At 36.7% G+C, this 25,724-nt stretch overlaps 1 long non-coding RNA gene and 1 pseudogene across 1 annotated transcript in view; one reads left to right on the top strand and one right to left on the bottom strand.

Annotated features, from left to right (window-relative positions):
• The first annotated feature begins 15,967 nt into the window (after positions 1-15,967).
• LOC116545323 overlaps positions 15,968-25,724 on the top strand; it is an 18,907-nt gene continuing 9,150 nt past the window's right edge. The window contains exons 1-3 of the long non-coding RNA XR_004266273.1: positions 15,968-16,360; positions 18,693-18,746; positions 19,767-19,838. This is a non-coding gene — a long non-coding RNA (uncharacterized LOC116545323). The remainder of the gene's footprint in view (positions 16,361-18,692; positions 18,747-19,766; positions 19,839-25,724) is intronic.
• On the bottom strand, positions 23,866-23,923 carry LOC116545343 (annotated as a pseudogene).

The following is a 25,724-nucleotide window of genomic DNA, read 5'->3' as shown; positions in this document are numbered from 1 at the left end:
TTTGAGACGGAGTTTCACTCATGTTACCCAGGCTGGAGTGCAATGGCAGGATCTCGGCTCACCGCAACCTCCGCCTCCTGGGTTTAAGCAATTCTCCTGCCTCAGCCTCCTGAGTAGCTGGGATTACAGGCATGCGCCACCATGCCCAGCTGATTTTCTGTATTTTTGGTAGAGACGGGGTTTCAGCATGTTGACCAGGATGGTCTCGATCTCTTGACCTCGTGATCCACCCGCCTCGGCCTCCCAAAGTGCTGGGATTACAGGCTTGAGCCACCGCGCCCGGCCAGAAACGTTGTTTTATAATTACATTATATTATTTTGTAGAAGTGTTTAGCTCCTTCCCCCTTCACTTTGAAAGGCTTCCTATCAAAAGTACCGTAAAACCCAGAGACCTAATAGTTGAGAAGGCTTTATACATAATATGACCCCTGGTTATTATCTCTCCTACCATTTTTCCTATTATTCACTCTCCTCTCTGACAGCAACCTCCCCCTTAAAAAGGCCAAGCGTCCTACCACGACAGGGCTTTTACATTTTCTCTAAAAGATTGTTTTTCCACCAACCCGCATGTCTTGCTCTCCCTTTAACTGACTCACTCTTCAGCTGCTACCTGCTCAAAAAAATCGTCACTTGCCATTCGATGTAAGATAGAACCTCACACTCTGCGCCTCTACAGATCGCGGTCAATATCTGATATTATATCATGGTTTATGATGTTTCCCTTCCGAGACTGCAAGCTGCTTGGGGGCAAGAGCTTTGACATGTCTCCTCTGTGCCTCTAACACCTGCCATAGTCACTGGAATCTAGCATGTATTCCATGAACTTACCGAATGAGTGAATGAATGAAAAATATGTATAAAACTAAAAGTTCTAAATACGGAGTGCTATTTATTGCTGGTTTGTAGGATTGTTTGGTTAAGAAGTGTATGGCCTTAGATTGCCACATGCAAAGAATAAGGCAATACATAGGGATGGACGTGAGGTCATTTATACAGGTGATCAGGCATGGTCTTGTTGAGGAGGTCATATGTAGAATTAAATAAAAATGAGAGGAAAGATTTAACCATGGAAAAATCTGAGAACAGAAAGAACAAGAGCAAGAACACACTCTGTAAAATAAAAATAAGTGCGGCCGGGCGCGGTGGCTCAAGCCTGTAATCCCAGCACTTTGGGAGGCCGAGGCGGGTGGATCACAAGGTCAAGAAATCGAGACCATCCTGGTCAACATGGTGAAACCCCGTCTCTACTAAAACTACAAAACATTAGCTGGGCATGGTGGCGCGTGCCTGTAGTCCCAGCTACTCGGGAGGCTGAGGCAGGAGAATTGCCTGAACCCGGGAGGCGGAGGTTGCGGTGAGCCGAGATCGCCCATTGCACTCCAGCCTGGGTAACAAAAGCGAAACTCCGTCTCAAAAAAAAAAAAAAAAAGAAAAAAAGAAAAAAGAAAAATAAGTTTAGCTTCTTTAAGGAAAAGAATGAAGGTCAGTGTAGTAAGCCAGGAGTACCTCAGGAAACTGACCACACAAACCCACTGAGCTTTGGCTTTGTTATCTGTAAACTAAAAATATAACATCCGATTTATGAGGTTTTTATGAAGAAAAATTATGAATTATAACGTGTAACATAGTATTTGGTACATACTATGCATTCAATGATATGTAAGGGAGTGACAGGTTGATACATGTCATGAAAAGAGAAAGTTCCTCATTCGATGTAATGAATTGAGATAGTAACTGAGAAGTCATAACATAATTGCTGATGCAATGTGATGTGTCTCTTCGCTGAGAAAGAGACAGAGGAAACTGCAGTCTCCTACAACCTCCTCCCACAGGTTTCATGGCACTAAGGCTCATGTGCTCAAGGTTTCTTGCTTCTTAAACCATAATCGAGTAAATGAATATGTGTATACACACGAATATACACACATATATATACATGCACATGTTTGTATACATATATGTTATATATAAATATGTATTTTACATATATGCCCTAAGCCACAGAAAATGATACCTAGAAATCGTATTTTTAAACATTGCAACATAGATCAAAATCGATTAACTTTATTTTGTAGTCATTTTTCTCTGCCCTTTTTTTTTTTGAGATGGAGTTTCACTCTTGTTGCCCAGGTTGGACTGCAGTGGCCTGATCTCAGCTCACTGCAACCTCTGCCTCCCGGGTTTAAGCAATTCTCCTCTCTCAACCTCCTGAGTAGCTGGGATTACAGGCTTGTGCCACCACACCTGGCTAATTTTTGTAATTTTTTAGTAGAGACAGGGTTTCACCATGTTGGCCAGGCTGGTCTGGAACTCGTGACCTCTGATGATTCGCTCAACTCAGCCTCTCAAAGTGCTGGGATTACAGGCGTAAGCCACCACGCCTGACCTTTCTCTGCTTTTTTATAAATGGGAACAGTCCATGTATTTTGTTGAAATCAGCACTTGGGTGTGTGGGAGGAGGCAGCCACTGTAAACAAAAAGGCAGTCAATTTGCTGAGGACATAGTTGTCAGTGGCCTCCTTGGATAGCCACTGGGCCCCCTGCTGCTCAAGGTCTTCTGCAAGAGCCTGAATTAAGGAACTTTTTCTTCATTTCTCTTCCCTCCTTTACATAATTCTATTTTTCTTAAGTACCAGAAATCTCTTTCAGATTTGAGAAAGTAATTAATTTAAACTCACAATGAATAGTGGTTGCCCGGCACTGTCCTAGCTGATAACTGTTGTTAATTATTAACAACGTGTAATTATTAACAGCATGCTATTTACTAATTATTAAGAGTATGCTATTTCACTTGTGAGAATGTCCTCTTAGGTACAATAAACTCTATGCCCACGGTACGAATTAATACTTGTTAAGCCGAAGAAACATATCTCTACATGTGAAATTCAGAGAAAAACAAAGCAAAATATAGAGGGTCAAGATGCAGTGTGGGAGAGATTTGGGGATCAGGGGTTCTTCAGTGCCCCTTATTTATCGAAACATGGAAGCAAACTTCTTGTGGCCAGCCCCGATGGGTTTAACTCTAAACAAAAAGAAACACATAAAGAAACAAATGTTGTGCAAATAAACCCTTTTCAGTCTGTTTATAAAACACAGATGTCAGTAACACGTACCTTTATTTTAGGGAGACATTTTATGTGTCTTCTTTCATAAATAATATGTAAAAATTAAGTGAATTTCTTTTAGGGCAGAGATTATCATTCACATTTTATAGTTTAGCTGAGAAAACTGAGGCCGAGAGAAATTAGTTGGGGGACAAAGTTGGCAGAAGCCATTTAGGGCAGCAAAACTCAATGCAGCTCTCCTTCCTGTGTGACCTTATATGAAGATTCCGGGATGAGGCGTCAGAAAGGAAATAAAGATGAAGTAATATGAGCTAGATGCAAAGCGTGCAGAGAAGGGGGGTACATGGTGCTTATCAGAGAGCTGCAGCAGCAGGATGCTTTGGGGTATATGTGAGCAGAGACCACAGACTTCCGACCTAAGACAATTTCCGGAGACAACTTGCTCATCTTTTTTTTTATTTCCTTTGAATGAGTGAAGTAGGTTTCTGAATGGCTTTAATCTTCTTGTGAATCAAAACTTCAATTTAGAATACATCATCCTCTGTTAATACAAATTATGCAAATCGGTAACATTTATTTTTAAACTGCAGGTGCCTGTGTGTTTTCGAATTCATTACCGTACAGGGCCAGTGAAGGTAACCATGAGTAAATGGAGGATTTCCAGTTTGAAACACTTTCCTATTTTCTCTCCTCTTCAAGTCTTTGAACTTTCGAATTTTCCTCTTTAGTGGAACGTCTCCTAAAACACAAAAATGAGCGTGGAAAGTGTGAGTTGGCATTTTCTTCTTTTTGACTTGAGACGGTGAAGGTAAAATATAGTGCTTGTGTACACGTAAACTTGGACTCTGAAAAATTTGACTGTTTCTGAAAGTAAAATATATAAAAGAATAAAAGAAGAGCAATACTAAAGATGAGATACATCGCTTAACCACATATGAGTACTTTACCTAAATTAATTCCAGATTTATCCATATAAAACATTTTTGGTGATTACTCTCAAAGATAATGGTGTGAAAATGGCAAATATATCACATAGAATTTTTGGGTAGGCCAGGGCCCGGTCTACTACGTTGGTATATAATGTATCCAATTGTACTTAGATCTTGCTTGATAGATGCGTTGTGAATTTGAAGAGAGCTGCTTATCCCACTTCCTCTGGATCTATGTGCTCCTAACTTACCTAGTGAGAGAAATGCCTCCAGGTGGAAGACATTCTGAGACTTTTATCTTTCCTCTGACCAATCAACCAATGTGAAGTTCAAGTGTGTTGAAATACTTCTGATGGATTGGATTGGACATCACCGAAGAGAGATATTAGGAAAAGAAAATGGAAGGCTTAAAAAGGAATTCACAAGAAAGTATGAGGGAGGTTGAAGCAGACATGAAAAATTATAATAGCATAATGTGAATAATTTTTGGCTGTCATATATTTGACAACATAAAGTAAAATAAACATATCCTAGACAAACGTCTCTTCCAAAACTGAAGCAAGACAAAAATAAAGAATTAAATATTCTATAACTATTAAGTTAATTGAATCCATAATTAAATACACTTTTTTTGGGGAAAGAATGAAACAAAACAGCTAAGGCTGGTACGGTGGCTCACGCCTGTAATCCCAGCACTTTGAGAGGCTGAAGTGGGTGGATCACTAGGTCAGGAGTTTGAGACCAGCCTGGCCAAGAAGGTGTAACTCTGCCTCTGCCAAAAATACAAAAAGTAGCCGGGTGTAGTGGCAGGTGCCTATAATCCCAGCTACTCGGGAGGCTAAGGCAGGAAAACTGCCTGTACGTGGGAGGTGGATGTTGTAGTGAGTTGAGATCGCACCACTGTACTCTAGCCTGTGCAACAAAGCAAGACTCCATCACAAAAAGAAAAACAAAACAAAAACCAAAAAATAAAAAAAAAAGAAACAACAAAATCCCTGTGTTCAGATGGTTTTATGTTCTAATATAACAAACATTATGAAAAAATAGCAAATTACAATTTATTTGAAAGACTATAAGATCAGATTAAGAAAACACTGTAATCAAAAGTTGACCAATTGTTCTTACTTATAAGAATAGATGATAAAAACTTAAAATTAAATTTAGAAAATTGTACTCAGCAACATACAAAAAATAATACACCACAGCAAAACTTGGTTTATCACAGGAGTCTAATGTTGATTTTCCAAAAATCAGTCAATACAACTTGCCACATTGACAAATTAAGAGAAAAATATATCTCAGAAGATAAATAACATTTGATAATTTTAATCATGAGTCAATAATAAAAGTCTATAGCACACAAAGAATCAATGAACTGCATTATTCAACAGGTTGTAGATTATGGAAAATGGTATCCACAAACTACATCATACTTAATGGTGACCAATTGAGAATGTTTCCTGTGAAATCAGAAATGAGATTAGATGCCCAGTACCCCTATTTTTAAGATAATATTTCCTGATGTAACATGCAGTAAAGCTAAATAAATAAATAGAAAAATAAATATATAATGATTGGGGAGAAGAGTAAAATATGTTTTAATTATTATTTTTTAAATTTCTAAATAATTATAGATTCACATAAAGTTCCCTTTAAGCTTTTAATTTAATTATATTTTTTTTAGACTGAGCCTTGCTCTGTTGTCCAGGCTGGAGTGCAGTGGCACTATCTCTGCCTCCCCAGTTCAAGCAATTCTCCTGCCTCAGCCTCCCGAAGAGCTAGGATTGCAGGCATGTGCCACTATGCCCAGCTAATTTTTGTGTTTTTAGTGGAAATGAGGTTTCATCATGTTGGCCAGGCTGGTCTTGAACTCCTGACCTCAAGTGATCAGCCCACTTCAACCTCCCACAGTGCTGGAATTACAGGTGTGAGCCACCATGCCAGGCCCACTTTAAGCTTTAATCCACTTCTCTCATTAGTAATATCTTACAAAATTAAGGTGCAACATCGCAACCAGGATATTGACACTGACACAGTTAAGATACAGAACAAATCCATCACCATATGAATCATTTTGTTGTCCTTTAAAGCCAAACTCATTTCCCATTTCCCTTTCCAAACCCTGGTTTATTAAGAAATTGCCCAGCTCTATTCCAGAGTGGCTGTTCCTTTTTACATTGCCATCAACAATATATGAGTAATTCAGTTTCTCCACATTTTTGCCAGCATTTGATGTTATCACTTTATTTTTTTATTTTATTTTTATTTTTATTTATTTTTTTTTGAGACGGAGTTTCGCTCTTGTTACCCAGGCTGGAGTGCAATGGTGCGATCTCGGCTCACCGCAACCTCCGCCTCCTGGGTTCAGGCAATTCTCCTGCCTCAGCCTCCTGAGTAGCTGGGATTACAGGCACTCGCCACCATGCTCAGCTAATTTTTTGTAGTTTTAGTAGAGACGGGGTTTCACCATGTTGACCAGGATGGTCTCGATCTCTTGACCTCGTGATCCACCCGCCTCGGCCTCCCAAAGTGCTGGGATTACAGGCTTGAGCCACCGCGCCCGGCCTGTCACTTTATTTTTAAAATTTCAGCCATTCTGATAGGTGCGCAGTGCTATCTCCTTGTGGTTTTCATTTGCATTTCCCTAATGACTAATGATGTTGAATATCTTTTTGTGTGCTTAGCTGCTGCTTATATGTCCTCTCATGAACTATCTGCATCTTCTGCCTGTTCTCATTGATTTGTTTGTGGTTTTACTGTTGTTTTTGAAACAATCAATATGAAATCTGAACACATGTTTTCAACTGTTGTTTCTTATACTGCTTGTGCCTGTGGATGTCATTGTTGACATATTTCTATATAAGATTCTGCCCTCAAACTAAAATAAAATAAACCTGAATTTTGTTATGCAATCAAATTATGCAGGACCACTAACACAAACTCTGTAGTAGATTTTTAACTAATATCTAATAAAATCAAGATTATTTTTTAAACTCTAATGTATAAAACTAATATATAACATATAAATAATTTTTAAAAGATTTCACATAAACACAATTAACTAATTAGAACAGAAGTGAACTATACTTAGAGGGAATTTTTAATTATGTGACATCAAAGCAGCTAATAATCTCTGCTATGGTCTCTGCTATTAAGACAAATACAATGAAGGCAGTTAAATAAGAGAGGCAAAGCCAATTAAATGTGAGTTGCATTAGTGCAGGTGAAACCTTTTGTTCATGGGCTATATTCACAAGATTAAACCTCTTCTGCAACTAAAAACCCAGTTATAAAGATATAGGGTGCTTTGTACTGCTTAAGAAAAAATTATATTCACTTCTGTAGGTAAAATAACTGTCCAATACTAATAGAACAAGTACAGCAGGAGCTCTACTCTAGAGAATCGGCCTGTGTAGTTGTTTTTATCTGCATAAACTTATGGCACTGGGAAATTTATTCTGGGTAATTCAACTATATTGAACTTTCCCCTATCTATAGTGAATAGTGCTTCCATTGTCTTAAACACTACTATGTCATTAATTAATCAATAAGTTGGTGCATTGCACAATTTTTTTTATTGCTTACAAGATTCTGAACAGTGTAGTGGATGTACTGTAGGGGGACAAGGAGAAATGTGTGAACTGGTTCTATTCCTCTAAGTCCTGGTGACCTAGATAGACTATGTAAGCCCACAAAATTAAACACAATAGAAATTAAAATAAGTAGGACAATGATACAAATATATGTCATGCTGGAGTGTTTCCCAAATAAAAGATTTAGGCTAAAAATTCTATAAGCAGAAAATAAATTTGTTCAGGTTGCAGTGGCAGGAGACATTTCTCAGAAGATTAGGAGGAAATGGGTAGAAACTGAAGGCAGAACTAAGTTAATAAATTATATCATTGCAGTATTCTAAATGTGAGATAATTAATTGAATATAAAGAAGAATGTGTGTGTGTAAAATACCAAAAAGAGCTACCGAAATGATTTTGATAACAGAAAATGTGAAGGTGATAAAAAGGAAATAAAGATGACTGAACTACAGATTGAAAAAGGATTCCTTACCTAGCTAATATTTTCATAGGTTGTATTAACCAAAATGAATGTATGCTTTCCAAGTGCGATATGCAAATTATTCCCAAGCATAGATGCAACCACATCTTACTCATCCTTTAACAGATATACCATTTATACACCTATTATTTTATTTTCCATGCCAATACCATATATTCTGTTCTGATCAACTGTCAAATACTGCCCCATCTGTTGTACCTGTTAATTAAAGTCTTATTTTTCTATTAAAAGAAGTCTGCTTATGTGCATCCTCACAACCTTCTCTCTTACTAACATTTCTCAGAAATCTTCACTTAAAAATAATCAAGCATTTGGCTGGTTTTATAAAACAAGTTTGACAGTGTTTCCATACCTACTATTTTTCTGAAAAAGTTTGTATATGTTTGTTATTACTATTGTTTTGAATGTTTAAAAGAATTGACTTGTGAAATCATCTGGGCCTAGAGGCTTTTTGTTGTTTATTCTGCTTTTTAAAAAAGTCTTTTTTTTTTTAATGGCAACTTCAGTTTTTTTAATAGGTATGAGGCTGTTTTCTGTTTCTCATTGTGACAGTATTAGTAAGTGGTAATTTCAAGAGTTTTGTTGTGTAAGTTGTTAAATTTGTTTATTTATTGTCTGCTTTCATTATCCTTTTAATGCCTGCACAATAGGTAGTAACAGTTCCTCTTTCATTTCTGATATTGAGAATTTGCAGTCTCTCTATTTCTATCTCTTTCTTTTATTAGTCTAGCTAGGAAATTGTCCAGTATTTTTAAGGAAATAATCTTTTCATTTGTTACTTTTCTCTCTGTTTTCAGTTTTTTTCTTTTTTTGTGTTCTTTATTATTAGCTTCTTTCTACTTGCTTAGGATTAAATTCATATATTATTTTTTTGTTTTTAAGGGTAACTTTAGGTTATTGATTATAGAGTTATTTTCTTTAATAATTTTATGCAAAGCAGAGATTAGCCAACTACGGCCTGTGGGCCAAATTCCTCCTGTCACCTCTTTTGGTAAATCAAGTTTTATTGTAATATAGCCATGTCAGCTTGTTTACATATTGTCTATTGCTGTTTGGGGGCTAGAAGACCAAACTGGAGTTTTGTGATAAAGGTTATATGTCCTACAAGACCTGAAATATTTACTCTCCCACTCTTTACCCCCCCCCCCCCCCCCCCCCCCCTCCCACACACACACACACACACAGTGTGGGTGGCTCATTTAAATCCAGCACATTCACTCCAAAAACTGTTTTAAACCTCTTCCCCCAATTTTGGTTGTTATGTTTTTATTATTGTTTAACTGAGAATATTTTCTAATTTCCTCATGATTTGACACATGCATCATCTAGAAAAGAGCTGTTTAATTTGCAAATATGTGTTTTCTCCATTTCGGTCAAAGAACACACTGAGATTTATGTATAGGTCAATATATGGTTTATCTTAAATGCATGTGCCATGTACATTTGAAAAAAAATGTACATTCTGAAGTTGTTGGGTGTATTGCTCTGTAAACATAAATGAGACCAAGGTGATCAATGGTGGTGTTCAAATCTTCTATGTCTTTACTGATAATTTGGTCTGGTTATTCTATCAATTATTCATAGAGGAATGTTAAAACACCATTTGGTTATTATAGAATTGACTATTTTTTTTCATTAAAATTGGTCAAAATTTCTTTAATGGATTTTGAGAATATGTTATTAAACCTATTCATATTTAAAATGTTTGTGACTCTGATGCATTGCCCTTTTAGATTCTGCAATATGGTTCTGAATATATATTTAAAATATATAGATGTTTTTGTTTTAGTGCCTAATGATCCATTAGACTCAAACTAGAACTCTCTTAATTTCTGTGGATGGTGGTTGTGATGGTTAATCTCATGTGTCAACTTGACTGGATCATAGGGTACCCAGATATTTGGCTATACATTTTTTCTGGGTGTGTCTGCGAGGGTATTTCTAGATGAAATTAACCTGTAAATCTGGTCTGGGTAATGCTGTTTGCCTCCCCAATGTGAATGGGCATTATTTAATCTACTAAGGGTCTAAATAGGAAAAAAAAGTTTATGAAAGGCAGAATTGGGGCCTTCCTGCCTGATTGCTTGAACTAGAATATTAATCTTCTCCTTCCCTTAGCTTCCCTGGTTCTTGGGCCTTCAGATTTGAGCTGAATTACACCACCAGCTTTCCTGGGTCTCCAGAAGACGGCATGTAAATATATATTTACTTGTTTGCATTATTACTACTAATGGTCTGAAAATGAATGTGTCTATTCCAAGAATCACAAGAGAAACCAGTGAGGGAGTAGTAGATAACTGTATATAACAGAAGCAATAAGATTATCTGTCTATCCATCTATCTATCTAGATAAAAAATATATATATATATGTATATTTTTTAGTAAATGAAGTTTTATCATATATATAACTTCATTTACTAAAAGAGGTGACAGGAGGAATTTGGCCCACAGGCCACAGCTTGCATATATATATATTTTTTTTTTCAGTCTGTTGCATTGCAATGAAACTGTCCCCTGTCCTGCACATGCCTGTTTCAGGGACCAGCCTGGGTATTTTATAACATTTGAACCCATTCTCTGGCTCTTTTCTCTCTGAGATTGTCTCTTTCTCTGATAACTACTACATTAGTCAGGGTTCTCCAAAGAAACAGAACCAATAGGATGGATGGATTAATGATAGATAGATAGATAGATAGATAGATAGATAGATAGATAGATAGAATTTATATTTGTCTTTTATGACACATAAAATTAACCATCACACTATCATTTTCTTGATTCTTTGGTGTTATCATTTGTGAAAATGGTATTTTCAAATCTTCACCCCCAGATTTTGCCCACTGAACTTCCTCACCACATTTATACTAAAACCAATCTTTCCATATGTATCTCCCAGGTAGTGAATGACCTTGGAGGGAAACTGAAGCAGGCCTATTCCTAGATGTAGAATTCCTCTGGCAGGCAGCTTAGATTTGATGATTCCCTATCAGTCTTGACAAACATTTTTAGAACTGCACTACATTTTAATGCTTGTACATTCAACCTCTTTTCCTTCCTTTTTTTCCTCACATGGTATAATATGAAAACTCCACCATTCTTTTCTGGAGTCTTCCTCATTTTTTCTCAACTGCATTTTCTCTAATAAATATGTTGCAATTCAATTCTTTATTGAAGTCTGCTTCTCAGGGGACCCAAACTAACACAATTTGTCTAGTTTGTACAGTTAGAAAAACTGTAGAGGTTGTATTACAAATTTATCACTCATAACCAAACATCCTGCACTATACCTGGAGACAGAGCTGTAATATCACTGGGAAGCTCATCTTCATGCTGGTAATTTCTCCAAGTTGTGATTATTTTCTACATGAAATTATTTTAATTGCTCTTGTAGGTCTTTAGATTACTTGGGTATTTTTTGTATTTTGTCTAGATGATATATTCTTAATCAGTAATTGTGTGGCTCCATGTGTGTGTATGTTTGTTGGGGCAAAGGCGGATATAGGTAACACTACCATGTGGAGGCTGAAATTTACTCATTTTTTCTTAATGTTCAACTTGTTACTTCTTAGACACTAAGATTCCTTTTGGGCTGGTTCCATATCTTTTCACTCATCATCTTTAATATCTTTTCTTTGCATTTGAATAACAAGAATGACTTCAGCTGCAAATAACAAAAATTCTGTGTCAGTTGATTAAAACAATAAAGAATCACAATCACTTAAAACAAGAAAGTCAGAAGTAAGTCATCTCTGCAATTATCTGAATGTACGTACCAGATAATTGACTCAACATGGTTTAAACATTATTATCTCATTGTAGGTTGAGAGGTGGTGATTTCAGCAGTTCAAGAATCCAGGAATTATCTTTCTATTTGGCTATTCTTATTAGTCTGCATCATTTCCACTAATGGTTACAAAATTGCTGTGTCTGTTCTAAGAATCACATGCAGACACAAGAACAACCAGTAAGGAAGACATAAATAACTGTATTTAACTCATATTCTAATTATTAGAGTATTTTCCTTCAGGTTCTTTACACATGAACCAGAACATTTGGCAAACTCAATGTTCTAGCCTGGATACAGCATATCTCTAAGAAAGCTCATTCCAGAGAATCTATCCAATTCCTCTTTATCAGAGGCTGTCAAGTCTAGAATAATCAAGTTCAAATTATCTTAACTGTTTAATTTTTTAACCTTGAAATGAGATAACATGTATACTTATCACATAAAATAGTTGCAAAATCTTATGAGTTCATACTTCAAAAAGAATGTAATGTATTGTTGAAAGTTGGTGCTCAACCAATGTTAACTACAAATGTTAGCCTTATTGGCCTTTTATAACTCAGTTGCTAGCATAGACTTGATAGCACCACGGTTATACAGACCAGTTAGGATTGGTCTTCACAGTTATGAGATGGAATCTACTGCTCTTACTGCTCTTGAATCATCAGGACCACATAAAAAATGGTGAGCATCTAAATAGACTCCAATTTCTAGTAGGAAAGATGAAAGAAATAATAGCCTGCCGGCTATGAAATCAACACAATCTGCAACAATTATTGCAAAATATTTGCAAAAAAAGAAATCTTTGTTATGATCTTCATATTCAAGCTCAGGAACGTTATGTCCCTAACTCACATTTGTCTTATTTTCCTAACAGGAAATTTTAAAACCACATCAGATAACACGAACTCAAAAAAAAGAAAAAGAAAAAAAGTGCTATTGTCCAAATACCATATATGAAGGTTTTCTATGAAGTAAAGTTTAGAGAAGTGGGTGGGGAATAGCAGAATCAGATAAAGGGGAAACAAAATAGAACCAGTGCACATCAGTAGTAACAGCTTCAAATGGAGAAGGCCTAAGAGATATTTTGTGACCCATGTTGTAGAGACCCAGGCTGGAAATCATAAAGGAATGTGATTTAAAAACTGAGTGTTATTAATGCATGAAATTAAAGAAGTAATTGCATTTCATTGAATCAAACTAATTCATTAAATATTCATCCTATATTTAATGCACATTTATGTTGTGCCAAACACTGAAATAAATATGTGGTAAAGATCCAGTATTGAGCAAAACAATGATAGCTATTCTTTTAGGGAGTGTGCAGTCTAGCAAGTAGGATACACAATGAATCATTCAGTCTTCTCTGTTTTTTTTTTCTTGGTTATTCTAGTTTAAGTTTTGCCAACTTTGATAATCTTTAAAGACAGTAACTTTTGATATCACTGATTCTCTTTATTGCTTTTCTATTCTGTATTTTGCTTATTTTCTCTTAAATTTTTATTTCTTTCCTCTTGCTTTTGGTTTAGTTTGCTCTTCTTATTTCAGTTTTTTTAAGGTGAAAGTTTAGGTTATTGATGTTACTAGCAGTGAATTTGTATCAGTTTGCAGGAACCTCAATTTTTGCCTCCTCAGAAGAAAGAATTTGACCAAGGGATATAAGGCAGAAGGAGAAACCAAGGCAAATTTTAGAGCAGGAGTGAAAGTTTATTAAAAAGTCTTAGGGCAGGAATGAAAAGAAGTAAAGTACACTTGGAAGAAGGCCCAGCAGGCCACTTGAGAGATCAAGTGAACTGTTTGATCTTTGACTTAGGGTTTTATACATTGGCATACTTCCAGGGTCTTGTGTCCCTTCTTTCCTGATTCTTCCCTTGGAGTGGGCTGTCCACATGTGCAGTGGCCTGCTAGTACTTGGGAGGGGAGCATACACAGTGTGTTGTATGCATGCAACTTGAGGCATTCTTCCCTTAGCAGTTGAATACCCCTAGAAGGTTATATACCAGTTAAACTCTGCCATTTTACCGCTTAGTGTGCAAGGTTGAGCCCACTTACCCAACTCCTGAGATCTTATTGAGAAGCTAATCAGCAATTTCAGGTTTTTCTATCTATTGAAGACTGCCTTGCTCTGGTGCTAGCTGCAACTAATAATTATTTTGGACAGACAGGGTAACAACTGCCTGACCATCACCTGATATTCCTGGTTGGGTGGAGGACTCCTCCAACCCTTCTCATGTCTGCATGATCACCTTGTAACAATTTGAGGTCTATCCTCCTTTAAATGTAGGTGTTTATTGCAGTATATTTTCTTCTGAGCACTGCTTTTACTGCATTCTATAAATTTTAGTATGTTGTGTGTTTATTTTCATATATTCCAAAGTCTAATTTCCCATGTGATTCCTTCTGTGGCTCATTGGTTATTTAGAAGTCTGCTGTTTAAGTTTTACATATATATGAATTTGTCAAATTTCTTTCTCTTATTGATTTCTAATTTCATTTTCATAGTGGTCAGAGAACATACTCTGCATGATTTCCATCACTTTAAATTAAGACATTTTAAAACTTGTTTTGAGCTAACATATGGTCAACCTGGAAGATTTTCCATATCCACTTAAAAGAAATGTGTATTTTCCTGTTGTGAAGTGTTCTATAGATTCTCTGTTATGTCTAATTGATTTGTGGTGTTGTTCAGGTCTTCTATTTCCTTGTTGATCTTGTGAAAAGAAAATCTCAGGACCCCAAACCCACTATGCCAAAGGGAAAATTAAGTACAGGGATTGAGTCATGCAAAAATTGCCTTCCTTTTGTTACCAAACCAATAGCTGTAATTTCCCATGCTTACTTTATCTTATGTGAAATGTAGATTTACTTAGTGTAAAAGGAATGCATAATTGTTCCTCTAATACCTCTTTCACATATAAAATGTAGATCAAATGAATGCTAACCAAGGCCTCACAGGAATGTAAACACTTGCTTCATTGCTTACCCTCTCCTGCCTTTTTTTTCAACCTCTCCTTCTTCCCTTCCTGCTCTCTCTTCCTCCTTTAAATATTGAAGTCCTCTAAACCCTCTTTGGAAAAACCACATGTCACAAATCTTCAACTACATAACAAAGTCTCCTTTGCTAGCCAAGCCTCTGCCTTTCTTTCCCTCATAACCTGTGGTGACTCTAAATCTGATTTACCAACACAACCTGGTTTTGGCCATGCCCCGATTCTGCATTCTTTACTGTGCCTTTTTAATCTTATTGTTGGGAAGGTCTTCATTCTGAAGTCTCTTTTGTATACAAATTAAATAAATTTGTATCCTTTTATTCTATTAATTAATCTGCCTCATGCCAGTGATTTTTAAGCAAAACTTTAGGGGGCCTATGGCCACGGCCCCCATGATAGTGCAGTTAAAAGAGACTGGATTGAAGGATGCAAATTATTGTTACTGGGTATGTCTGTGAGGGTGTTGCCAAGTGAGATTAAAATTTGGGTTCGTGAACTGGGAGAGGCAGACTCAACCCTCAATCTGGGCAGGCACCATCTAATCAGCTGCCAGCACAGCTGAAATAAAGCAGGCAGAAGGTGGATGTACTTAACTTGCTGAGTCCTCCAGCCTTCATCTTTCTCCTGTGCTGGATGCTTCCTGTCCTTGAACATCAGACTTCAAGTTCTTCAGCTTTTGCACTCTTGGACTTACACCAGTGGTTTGTCAGGTGCTCTCAGGCCTTCTGCCACAGACTGAAGGCTGCACTGTCAGCTTTGCTACTTTTGAGGTTTTGGGACTCCACCCACCTCTGCCTTCGAAAATGCTGGGATTACAGACATGATCCACCATTCCTGGCCTTTGTTGAGGATTTCTGCATTGATGCTCATCAGAGATACTGGCCTGAAGTTTTCCTTTGTTGTGTCTGCCAGATTTTGGTATCAGGATGATACTGGCCTCATAAAGTGGGTTAAAGAGGAGTCGCTCCTTTTAAATTTTTGGAATACTTTCAGTAGGAATTGTAGCAGCTCTTTTTATGTATCTGATAGAGTGTAGCTGTGAATCCATATGGTCCTGGGCTTTTTCTCATTGATAGGCTTTTTACTACCGAATCAATTTTGGAACTGATTATTGTTCTGTTCGGAGACTCCATTTCTTTCTGGTCCAATCTTGTAAGATTATATGTTTCCAGAAATTTATTCATTTCTTCCAGGTTTTCTAGTTTGTGTGCATGGAATTGTTCGCAGTATTCTCTGAGGTTATTTTCTATTTCAGTGGGGTCAATGGTAATGTCCCCTAAGTCATTTGATTACTTAGATCTTCTCTCTTGGTTGTTCATTAGTCTAGCTAGTGGTCTATTAATGTTATTTGCTCTTTAAAAGAAACAGCTTATGGATTTGTAGATTTTTGTATGGTGTTTCAGATTTCAATTTCCTTCAGTTTCACTTTGTTTGACTTTGATTTTTGGTTATTTCTTGTCTTCTGCTAATTTTGGGGCTGGTTTGCTATTGTTTATCTAGTTCCTCTAGTTGTGTTGGTAGGTTGTTAATTTCAGATCTTTCCAACTGTTTCATGGTGTTTAGTGCTACAAACTTCTCTTTTAAAACTCTTTAGCTGTGTCCCAGGGATTATGGTACGTTGTATTTTTGTTCTCATTAATTTCAAAGAATTTCTTGTTGTTTACTTTAATTTTATTATTTACCCAAAAGTTATCCAGGAGTCAGTTGTTTTATTTTCATGTAATTATGTGGTTGTGAGCCATATTTTCTTGATATTGAATTGTATTTCCATTGTGGTGTGTTCTGACAGCATGGTTTATTTGATTTTGCTTTTTGGAGTTTATTGAGAATTGTTTTATGTTCAACTCTGTGGTTGATTTTAGAATATGCACCATGTGCAGATGAGAAGATTGTAAATTATGTTGTTTTTAAGAAGAGTGTTCTGCCGGGCGCGGTGGCTCAAGCCTGTAATCCCAGCACTTTGGGAGGCCGAGGCGGGTGGATCACGAGGTCAAGAGATCGAGACCATCCTGGTCAACACGGTGAAACCCCGTCTCTACTAAAAATACAAAAAATTAGCTGGGCATGGTGGCACGTGCCTGTAATCCTAGCTACTCAGGAAGTTGAGGCAGGAGAATTGCCTGAACCCAGGAGGCGGAGGTTGCGGTGAGCCGAGATCGTGCCATTGCACTCCAGCCTGGGTAACAAGAGCGAAACTCTGTCTCAAAAAAAAAAAAAAAAAAAAAAAAAAAAAAAAGAAGAGTGTTCTGTAGATGTTTATTAGGATCGTTTGGTCAAGCGTTGAGTTTAGGTTCTAAATATCTTTGTTAGTTGTCTGCCTTAATGATATCTCTAACATTGTCCGCAGGTTGTTGAAATCTTCCACTGTTATTGTATGGTTATCTAAGTCTCTTCTTAGGTCTCTAAGAATTTGTTGTATAAATCTGGGTGCTCCTTTGTTTCGTGTGTATATATTTAGGATTCTTAAGTCTTCTCATTGAATGAAGTACTTTACTACTATGTAATGCACTTTTTTGTTTTCTTGCTTTTTAACAAAAATCTTTGCTGGTTAAAAGTTTGTTTTGTCTGAAATTAGAATAGCAATTCTTTCTTTTTGCATTTTTCCAGTTTCTTGGTAGGTTTTTCTCCATCCCTTTACTTTGACTATGGATGTTATTACATGTGAGCTGGATCTCTTGAAGACAGCATACTGTTAGGTCTTGCTTCTTTATCCAACTTGCCACTCTATGCTTTTTATTTGGAGCATTTAGCCCATTTGCACTTACAGTTAGTATTGATTTGTTCAAATTTGGCTGTCATTATATTGTTAGCTGGTTATTATGCAGACCTGTTTGTGTGATTGCTTTATAGTGTCACTGGTCTATGTACATAAGCATATTTTTGTAATGGCTGGTAAAAATCTTTCCTTCCCATGTTTAGCATGCCATTCTGGACCTTTTGTAAGGCAGATCTGGTGGTAATAAAATCCCTTAGCATATGCTTGTCTGAAAAGGTTCTTATTTCTTCTTTGCTTATGAGGCTTAACTTGGTTAAACATGAAAATCTTGGTTGGAAATTCTTTTCTTTAAGATTGCTGAAAATGGGCCCCCATTCTCTTCTGACATGTAAGATTTATGCTAAAAGATTCACTGTTAGGCTGATGGGGTTCCCTTTGTAGGAGATCTGCCCCTTCTCTCTAGCTGCCTTTAATATTTTTTATTTCATTTCAACCTTGGAAAGTCTAATGACTATGTGTTAAGGGGATAGAATTCTTGTATATTATTTTACAGGGCTTCTCTACATTTCCCAGATTTGAATGTTGGACTCTCTAGCAGAGTTGTGAAGATTTTCATGGGTATCCCTATCAATGAGTTATAGATCTGGTCTCTTTACATAATCCCATATTTCTTTCTTTTTTTCCTTTTTTTTTTTGGTCAGTGTATTAATAAGTTTTGTGCTTCTTATGTATTGCCAAAAATATTATTATAATTTAGACTGCCTCTTGCATGGAAAACTGCTTCACTTAATAATCCGATATATGTTGGAGGAGTTGTTTACTCTCTTACTGTTCTTTCTGTAATTTTGTCTGACTGAGTTATTTCAGACAGCTGGTCTTCAAGCTCTGAAATCTTTCCTCAGTTTGGTCAATTCTGCTGTTAATACTTGTAATTGTATTTTTAAATTCTTGAAGTGAGTTTTACAGCACTATTAGCTCAGTTTGATGCTTTCTTAAAATGATCATTTTATCTTTCACCTCCTGTATTATTTTATTGTATTCATTTAAATCCTTGGATTGAGTTTTGACTTTCTCTTGATTGTCAATGATATTTGTTCCTGTCCATATTCTAAATCATATGTCTATCATTTCAGCCATTTCAGTCTAGTTGAGAACCATTGCTGGGGAACTAGTACAGTCATCAGGAGGTAAGAAGACCTTGCTTTTTGAATTGTTAGAGTTCTTGCACTGACTCTCATCTGTGTGGGCTGAAGTTCCTTTGATATTTGAAGTTACTGTCCTTTGGATGGGTTTTAATTTTTTGTTTTGATCTTGTTTGATGTCATTGGGTGTTTGCTGTGGTATAAAATGAATGCAGTTGATTGACTTTGTTTCTGATAGATTTTGGGAGGGGGGCAAGATTCAGCTCAGCACTCCTGGGTTGTGCACTCTGGGAGGCTGGTATAGGGCTCCCAGCTTTGTTCTTTGGACTATCAAAGTTGGGAATTTGCCTCACTGAAGGGGATAAGATGTTCTCAGACCACTGGAAACAAAAATTCAAAGGGTAATCCCAACCAACACACTTTGTGAGGCAGTTGCAGCAGAATCCATGCTCGTTCACTAAAGCCAGCAGCAATGTCAGCATAGCATGGTGCATACTTTGGTGGTTGCATAGGAGTGCTGGCAGGCCCAGGGCTGTCATCCTCCATGCAGACACTGACAGCAGCAGCAGTCTTCATTTAGGGTGGGTTGGTGGGGACTCTGGCCTCCTTCTGTGCTTTCATACCTGCAGAGGTGTTGGCACCAGGGTGGGGCACAGTGGACATATAAATATAAATACATACACACATATACATAAACACATACACATATATTAATTTAAATATATACATAACTCATATATCTATATATTGGTATCTGATACATAGATGATCTATTTATATATAAGTCTTTTATGTTTGTCTCTTTTTGAATCCTGTTTGGGGATTTTTTTTTAGTTGATTAAAACGTTTTAAAATAAATGCTTGTGCATGGTTTTTCTGTTCACTTCCTTTTCTTAAAAATTGTTCTTTCATTTACTTTTATTTCAGTGTATTCGTCCTTCCCCTTACTATAATAAATGCCAAATGAAAAGATGTACAGAAGGTTTCTAATGACCCAGACCCTTAAAGAACTCAGAATAAAGGTGCCACTTACCCCTTTTCTGGGGTACTCTGATTTCTTTGCAGAGTTTCAAGAGTCATGGTGATATGGCTTCAATGAGTGGAGGAACACCTGGGCTCCAGTCTTGCATAAATTAGGTAAAGTAACATAACATACACATGGAGTTATTTTAAGGAGTGGAGAGTTTACTAGGCAAGAATGAAGGAAGAAGAAAGAAAGAAGAAGCTCCCTTGTACAGAAACAGAGGGAGGGGGCTCCAAAGCCAAGAGAGAAGACCTCCATATGTGGCAGAAACTTCGCTGCTTATATTAGGAGGTGGTAGGTGGTGTCTTATTTGCATAGGGCTGAGAGGATTGATTTGACCAGGCAAGTTACCCACCTAGTCCATGAAAAAACTGACCCTCCTACCCTAGCCTTTTAATATGCAAATACAGGGTGCCATGATGTTCTACACAAGTGGTGATATGGGGGGCCAGCCACGTTGCCAGGAACACGTGGGGCAAGGGCAAGAAGGTGGTGGGAATCACCTTGTTTGGGTGGACCCAGTTTCTAACGGCCTGCATTTGCATATCTAAGGTTGCCATCTGGCATTAAGAGCCAGGGCTTTCCTGCTAAACAAGAAACGTTTCTGGAGCTGCTTTAAAAGAAAAGAAAACTTTCCAAGGACTCCTTTTCCTCTTTATCTGACTAAAATAATTTCTTAATAACTCCTGCCACAATAGGTAGACACTTCTCAGGTCTAAATCTCTGCATTCTTTTGCATTGTGGTACTTGATCTTTTCAGCTTTGGGGGATACCAGAAATTACTTTGCTTTATAAGAAAATTTGACCTTTGCTCTTTATGATGGCTAAGAAATGGGCTGACATTTGAGTAGGCTGTGGGTCGCCCCACAGCCCTGGTGAAATATCTTTACAATGAGGTACTTTGGAAGCATTGCACTGTCTCATCCCCCAATGTTTCCTTCTTTTTCTGATCCCAGGATTCAATGTAAAAATGAGATTTTTTATTTTGCTGGATCTCTGTTTTTCCTCAGAGCTATGGCTGCTTCTCACATATTTAAATATTAATGAGGGACTGTGTTATGGAAGCTTCTCTTCCTGGTCCACGAAGTGTGTGGTTTCGAAGGCAGTAGCTTCCCAGCTCCCCGCCTCCATCCAAGAACCAGAGGGGTTTCAAATGTAAAGTTTTTTTTTGTCTGGGTTTCCAGCCTTCGGGCTGGGGAGGGAAAGCCAGGTGAAGATTCTTTGTCCCAAAAAACCCCGCCAAAAGCTCTGGGAGGAGGAGGCTCTGTAACTCAGAGCTGTGGACCAAGTAGCAAATCTGATATCAGAGTCAAAGATCAATCACTCCAGAGGAAAGAACTCCTCTCATTGGATGAGAACATGAATGGGGAGTGAATAACTGAAGGGTTAAAACTCCAGCTGTTCCTACCTAACAGATTCTTTCTCTGGGTCCTCTCCCACAACAGCTTGGGAGCCATCTCACTCTCTCTCTCTCGTCTCTCTCTCTAATAAATCGCTTCTCTGCAAAACTCTTTGGGCCCACAATGTTTATTCGAGTGGCAAACTCACTGCACCTCCGGAGCCCCTTTCCCCATTCTTCAGGGTTAGCAAGGCCAAGAACCTCTGATCTCTGGGAGTTGGATAGGCTCCCCTGGTTACATTAGGTCCTAAAGACGGCATGCTCTCCTTCCCATATTTACTAAAGGGCTGGACCCTGAAACCAGTAATTTAATTAAGAAACAAGACTAAGTAAAAGTCAAAATACAACTTTTTAGCATTAGCTGGCTCTCCTACAAAGAAATTTATGTCTTTAAGGAAATCTCCACTTGTAAGGGTGCTTACCTCTGTATATTTGGAATTCTTATCATTGTTTTAAATTTACAAATATGCTTTTGTTTAAAGTACGTTTTTGGTTGTCTTAATTGAACTTTTACTTACAGCATTTCCCCCCCTTGGTTTGAACAAAGGGTGATGCAATATTTAAGCTTAATATTTTAGCTTTGTGATTCTAAAATATAAATTCTCAATCTTGTTTTACACAAGTTTTCCCTTTAGAAATGCAAATTTAAGGTTGCCTGGCCAACGATTGCCTAGGGCAATAAGACAGGTAATTGAAAGAAGTTGATAGTCTAAGGTGGGAGAGAAGAACTTAAAACAGAGGCAAATAATGAACTTATAAATCTATAATATCTGCTTCAAGGTCTATGTGTTTATACATGTCATTTGAATGTGATGTTTTACTACCAAAATATATAAAAGAGCTCTAATTAATTGGCTTTAAAATAATAAGCACTTAAATATTTTAACAGAAAAATAAAAATTTTAACTCAAATGCCTTTTAGTTCACATGACTTTACTAAACTTTAGTAAATAGAGATAATTTGCAAATTTTTGATAAACAGAATGATTTCAATTTAATTTGGACATTTCATTTGAATTATTCCAGCAGTTCAGATGTTGTCTCTGCTAGATGCTTTAAGGTTTAAAACTTTGCTTCTATTTCCCTATACATTTAGGTGTTTAGATATAAGCCATTAGGAGCCATGATGAAGCCTAGTTTCCGGCATTGTCCTTTGTCCTGCGCTTTGCTCCTCATACATAATGAAAATTTCTAACCTTCTAGGTTTTCACTAAAAATAAGAATTACTATGAATTAACATTATAATATATGTACATACAGCTAATGGATATAAAAAATTTCTGTATACAAAGTGTAAAAGGAAAGCAGGATATGTTTGGTAAATGAAGGTGTTAAATGCATGCTGTGAATGAAGAGACTCCCACACACAGGCTTTGCGTGAGCAACATGGCTGTTTGTTCACCTGGGTGTGGGTGGGCTGAGTCCAAAAAGAGAGTCAACGGAGGGTGGTGGGATAGGAGTTGGTTTTGTAGGTTTGGGGTAGGCAGTAGAAAGTTACAGAATTTACAGTTTAGGGTGTTTTTTTGCAATGAGCCTTCCTTACAATGTGGGACCTATCTTTCTAGGAATAAATCATCCTAGTGACAAGGGATCAGATCAAGTCTGCCACCAGAAACTCGTTTTCTTTTACAATGCTTTCACCAAAATATTTTGAATAATGGTGGTGGGGATATGTAAAAAAAAAAATAAAATCTCAAGATTCCAAACCCACTATGCCAAAGGGAAAGTTAGGCTTGGGAATAGTCATGCAAAAACTGATTTAGTTTTGTCACAAGAGATACAATTTTACATGCTTACTTTATGTTGTGTAAAATGTAGATTAACAGAGTACAATCCAAATGTATAATTAACAGTTTGTTCCTCTACCACTTCTTTTTATCTTTTTACATGTAAAATGTAGAGTAAGTGTGAATCAAAGCCTCATAAGAATGTAACCAGTTACCTTGTGGTTACACAAGAATGTAACTTTTTCCAAAGAAGGTTTTGAGGATATCAGTATTTAAAGACAAAAGAGTTAGCAGGGCTTTTCTTTTCTTTCCTCTTTCTCTTACTGCTCAATCTCTTGTGTTTAAATACTGAAGCCCTCAAAACCTTCTTTGGAAAAAGTGCATGTCACAGATTGTACTGGAACTTGCCTTTTTTTTTCAGGGTGCATCCTCCGCCTTGGCCCAATAAACCCTAAAACTGATTGAGAATTTTCTCAGTCATATTTGGTCTTGGTTTACAATTTACAATCTTCTGTTTAGTTCAGTTCATTCAACTATTAGCACTTAATTGCCTTTTTTCCCCCATTTAATTCTGTTTTTGCTTCATAAATTTGAGAGTACATTTTTAGGTGCACATAAGTTTAAAAGTATTATGTCTTTATGACAGATTAACCTTTTCATCATTGTAAAATGTCTTTTTAGGTTCCTAGAAATAATTTTTTGAAGCCTATTTTATCTTTCATAACTGCATTTGTGGTATACTTTTTTATTATTTTATATTCTAACACTTTGTGTATTTTAAACCTTGATGTGTCTCTTGTATACAGCACTCAGTTGGATCCCATTTTTTGTCCATTTTTCTAATATCTGCCTACTTTTTTTTTTTTCCCAGAAACAATGTCTTACTCTGTCTCCCAGGCTGGGGTGCAGTGGCATGATCATAGCTCACTGTGGCCTTGAACTCCTGGGCTTAAGTGATCCTCCTGTCTAATCCTACAGGTGTGCACCACCGCTCCTGGCTAATTTTTTTTTTTTCATGCTAATCTTCTCTGTATCTTTCCAATTTTAGTATATGTGCTGCCGAAGCGAGCACCAATTTTTAAACAAAGTGTGTGTGTGTGTGTGTGTGTGTGTGTGTGTGTGTGTGTGTGTGTGTCTGTTTTTATAGAGATGGGTTTCACTATTTTTCCCAGACTGGTCTTGAACTCCTGGCCTCATGTGATTCATCTCAATCTACCAAGTGCTAAGATTACAGGCACGTGCCAGTGCTCCCAGCCTCAACCAATATCTACCTTTAGATCACAGTGTTGAATCCATCTAAGTTTAGCATAATTACTGATTTGGTAGCATTTAAATCTCACTTTTGTTGTTTTCTTACTTCTTTATCATTCCATTACTTCCATGTCTTCTTACTTCTTTATTATTCCATTACTATATTATTTTGTGTTAAATATTTTCTCCAAGTTAACTATATTGTTTCATTTTAATATATTTTCTCAGCTATTTCTTTAGTGTTTTTTTCTAGAGATTATAATTAACATTCTAATTCATAACAATCTAGATGAGATTAATACAATCTTAATTTTAATTGTATCTCCAAACTTTACTCTTGTATAGCTCTGGACCCTCCCTCTTTCTTTACTGTTATCATACAAATACACATTTATAATTATTGCTTTATGTAATTATATTTTAATAAGTTAGTATAAAATACAGTTATTAAGTAAGAATACATTAATACTGTATTTTATATTTACTCATGTAGTTGCCTTTACCAATGATCTCTAATTTTCATTTGGATTCAAGTTACTGCCTAGTTGTTCTTTTACTTCAGTCTGAAGGAGTCTCTGGAGCATTTATTGTAAGACGGATCTCCTAATAATGAATTCCTTTAGTTATATTTAACTTAGATTATTAATCCTGGCACATCAAATGGCAGATCTACATACAAACTGATCACTTTTGGTGGGATTGTTTGTTTTTTTCTTTCTGATTTGAGTTCTTTGTAGACTCTGGATATTAGTTTTTTGTTAGATGCATAGTTTGCAAATATTTTCTCCAATTCTGTGGGTTATCTGTTTACTTTGATGATTATTTCTGTTGGTGTGCAGAAGCTTTTTAGTTTAATGAAATTAAATAAAGTTTAATTAATTTATTTTTGTTTATGTTGCCTTTGCTTTTGGAGTATTAATCATAAATTCTTTGCATATCCCAATGTTCAGAAGAGTTTTTTAAAGGTTTTCTTCTAGAATTTTATGGCATCAGGTCTTAGATTTGAATCTTTAATCCATCTTGAATTGGCTTTTGTATATCATGAGACATAGGGATACAGTTTCATTCTTCTACATGTGGCTGTTCAGTTTTTCCAGCACCATTTATTGAATTATTTCCCCAATTTAGGTATAATTTGTCAAAGATCAGTTGGTTTTACGTATTTGGCTTTATTTCTGGATTATCTATCCATTTGTAAATATATTTAATTTTTGGTAAATATATTGGTAAATATATTCCATTGGTTTATATATTTAATTTTATACCAGTACCATGCTGTTTTGTTTATGATAGCCTTGTAGTATATCTTGAAGTCAGGTAATGTGATGCTTCCAAATTTATTCTTTTTAATTAAGATTGCTTTGGCTAGGCCGGGCGTGGTGGCTCAAGCCTGTAATCCCAGCACTTTGGGAGGCCGAGGCGGGTGGATCACAAGGTCAAGAGATCGAGACCATCCTGGTCAACACGGTGAAACCCCGTCTCTACTAAAAATACAAAAAATTAGCTGGGATTACAGGCACGCGCCACCATGCCCAGCTAATTTTTTGTATTTTTAGTAGAGACGGGGTTTCACCGTGTTGACCAGGATGGTCTCGATCTCTTGACCTTGTGATCCACCCGCC

The sequence above is a fragment of the Sapajus apella genome, unplaced genomic scaffold, assembly GCF_009761245.1.
Source record: "Sapajus apella isolate SASKATOON/1434 unplaced genomic scaffold, GSC_monkey_1.0 scaffold259, whole genome shotgun sequence".
NCBI classification, from domain to species: Eukaryota; Metazoa; Chordata; class Mammalia; order Primates; family Cebidae; genus Sapajus; species Sapajus apella.
Note: the sequence above shows the minus strand (reverse complement) of the source record. Positions and strands in the feature narration are given on the sequence as shown.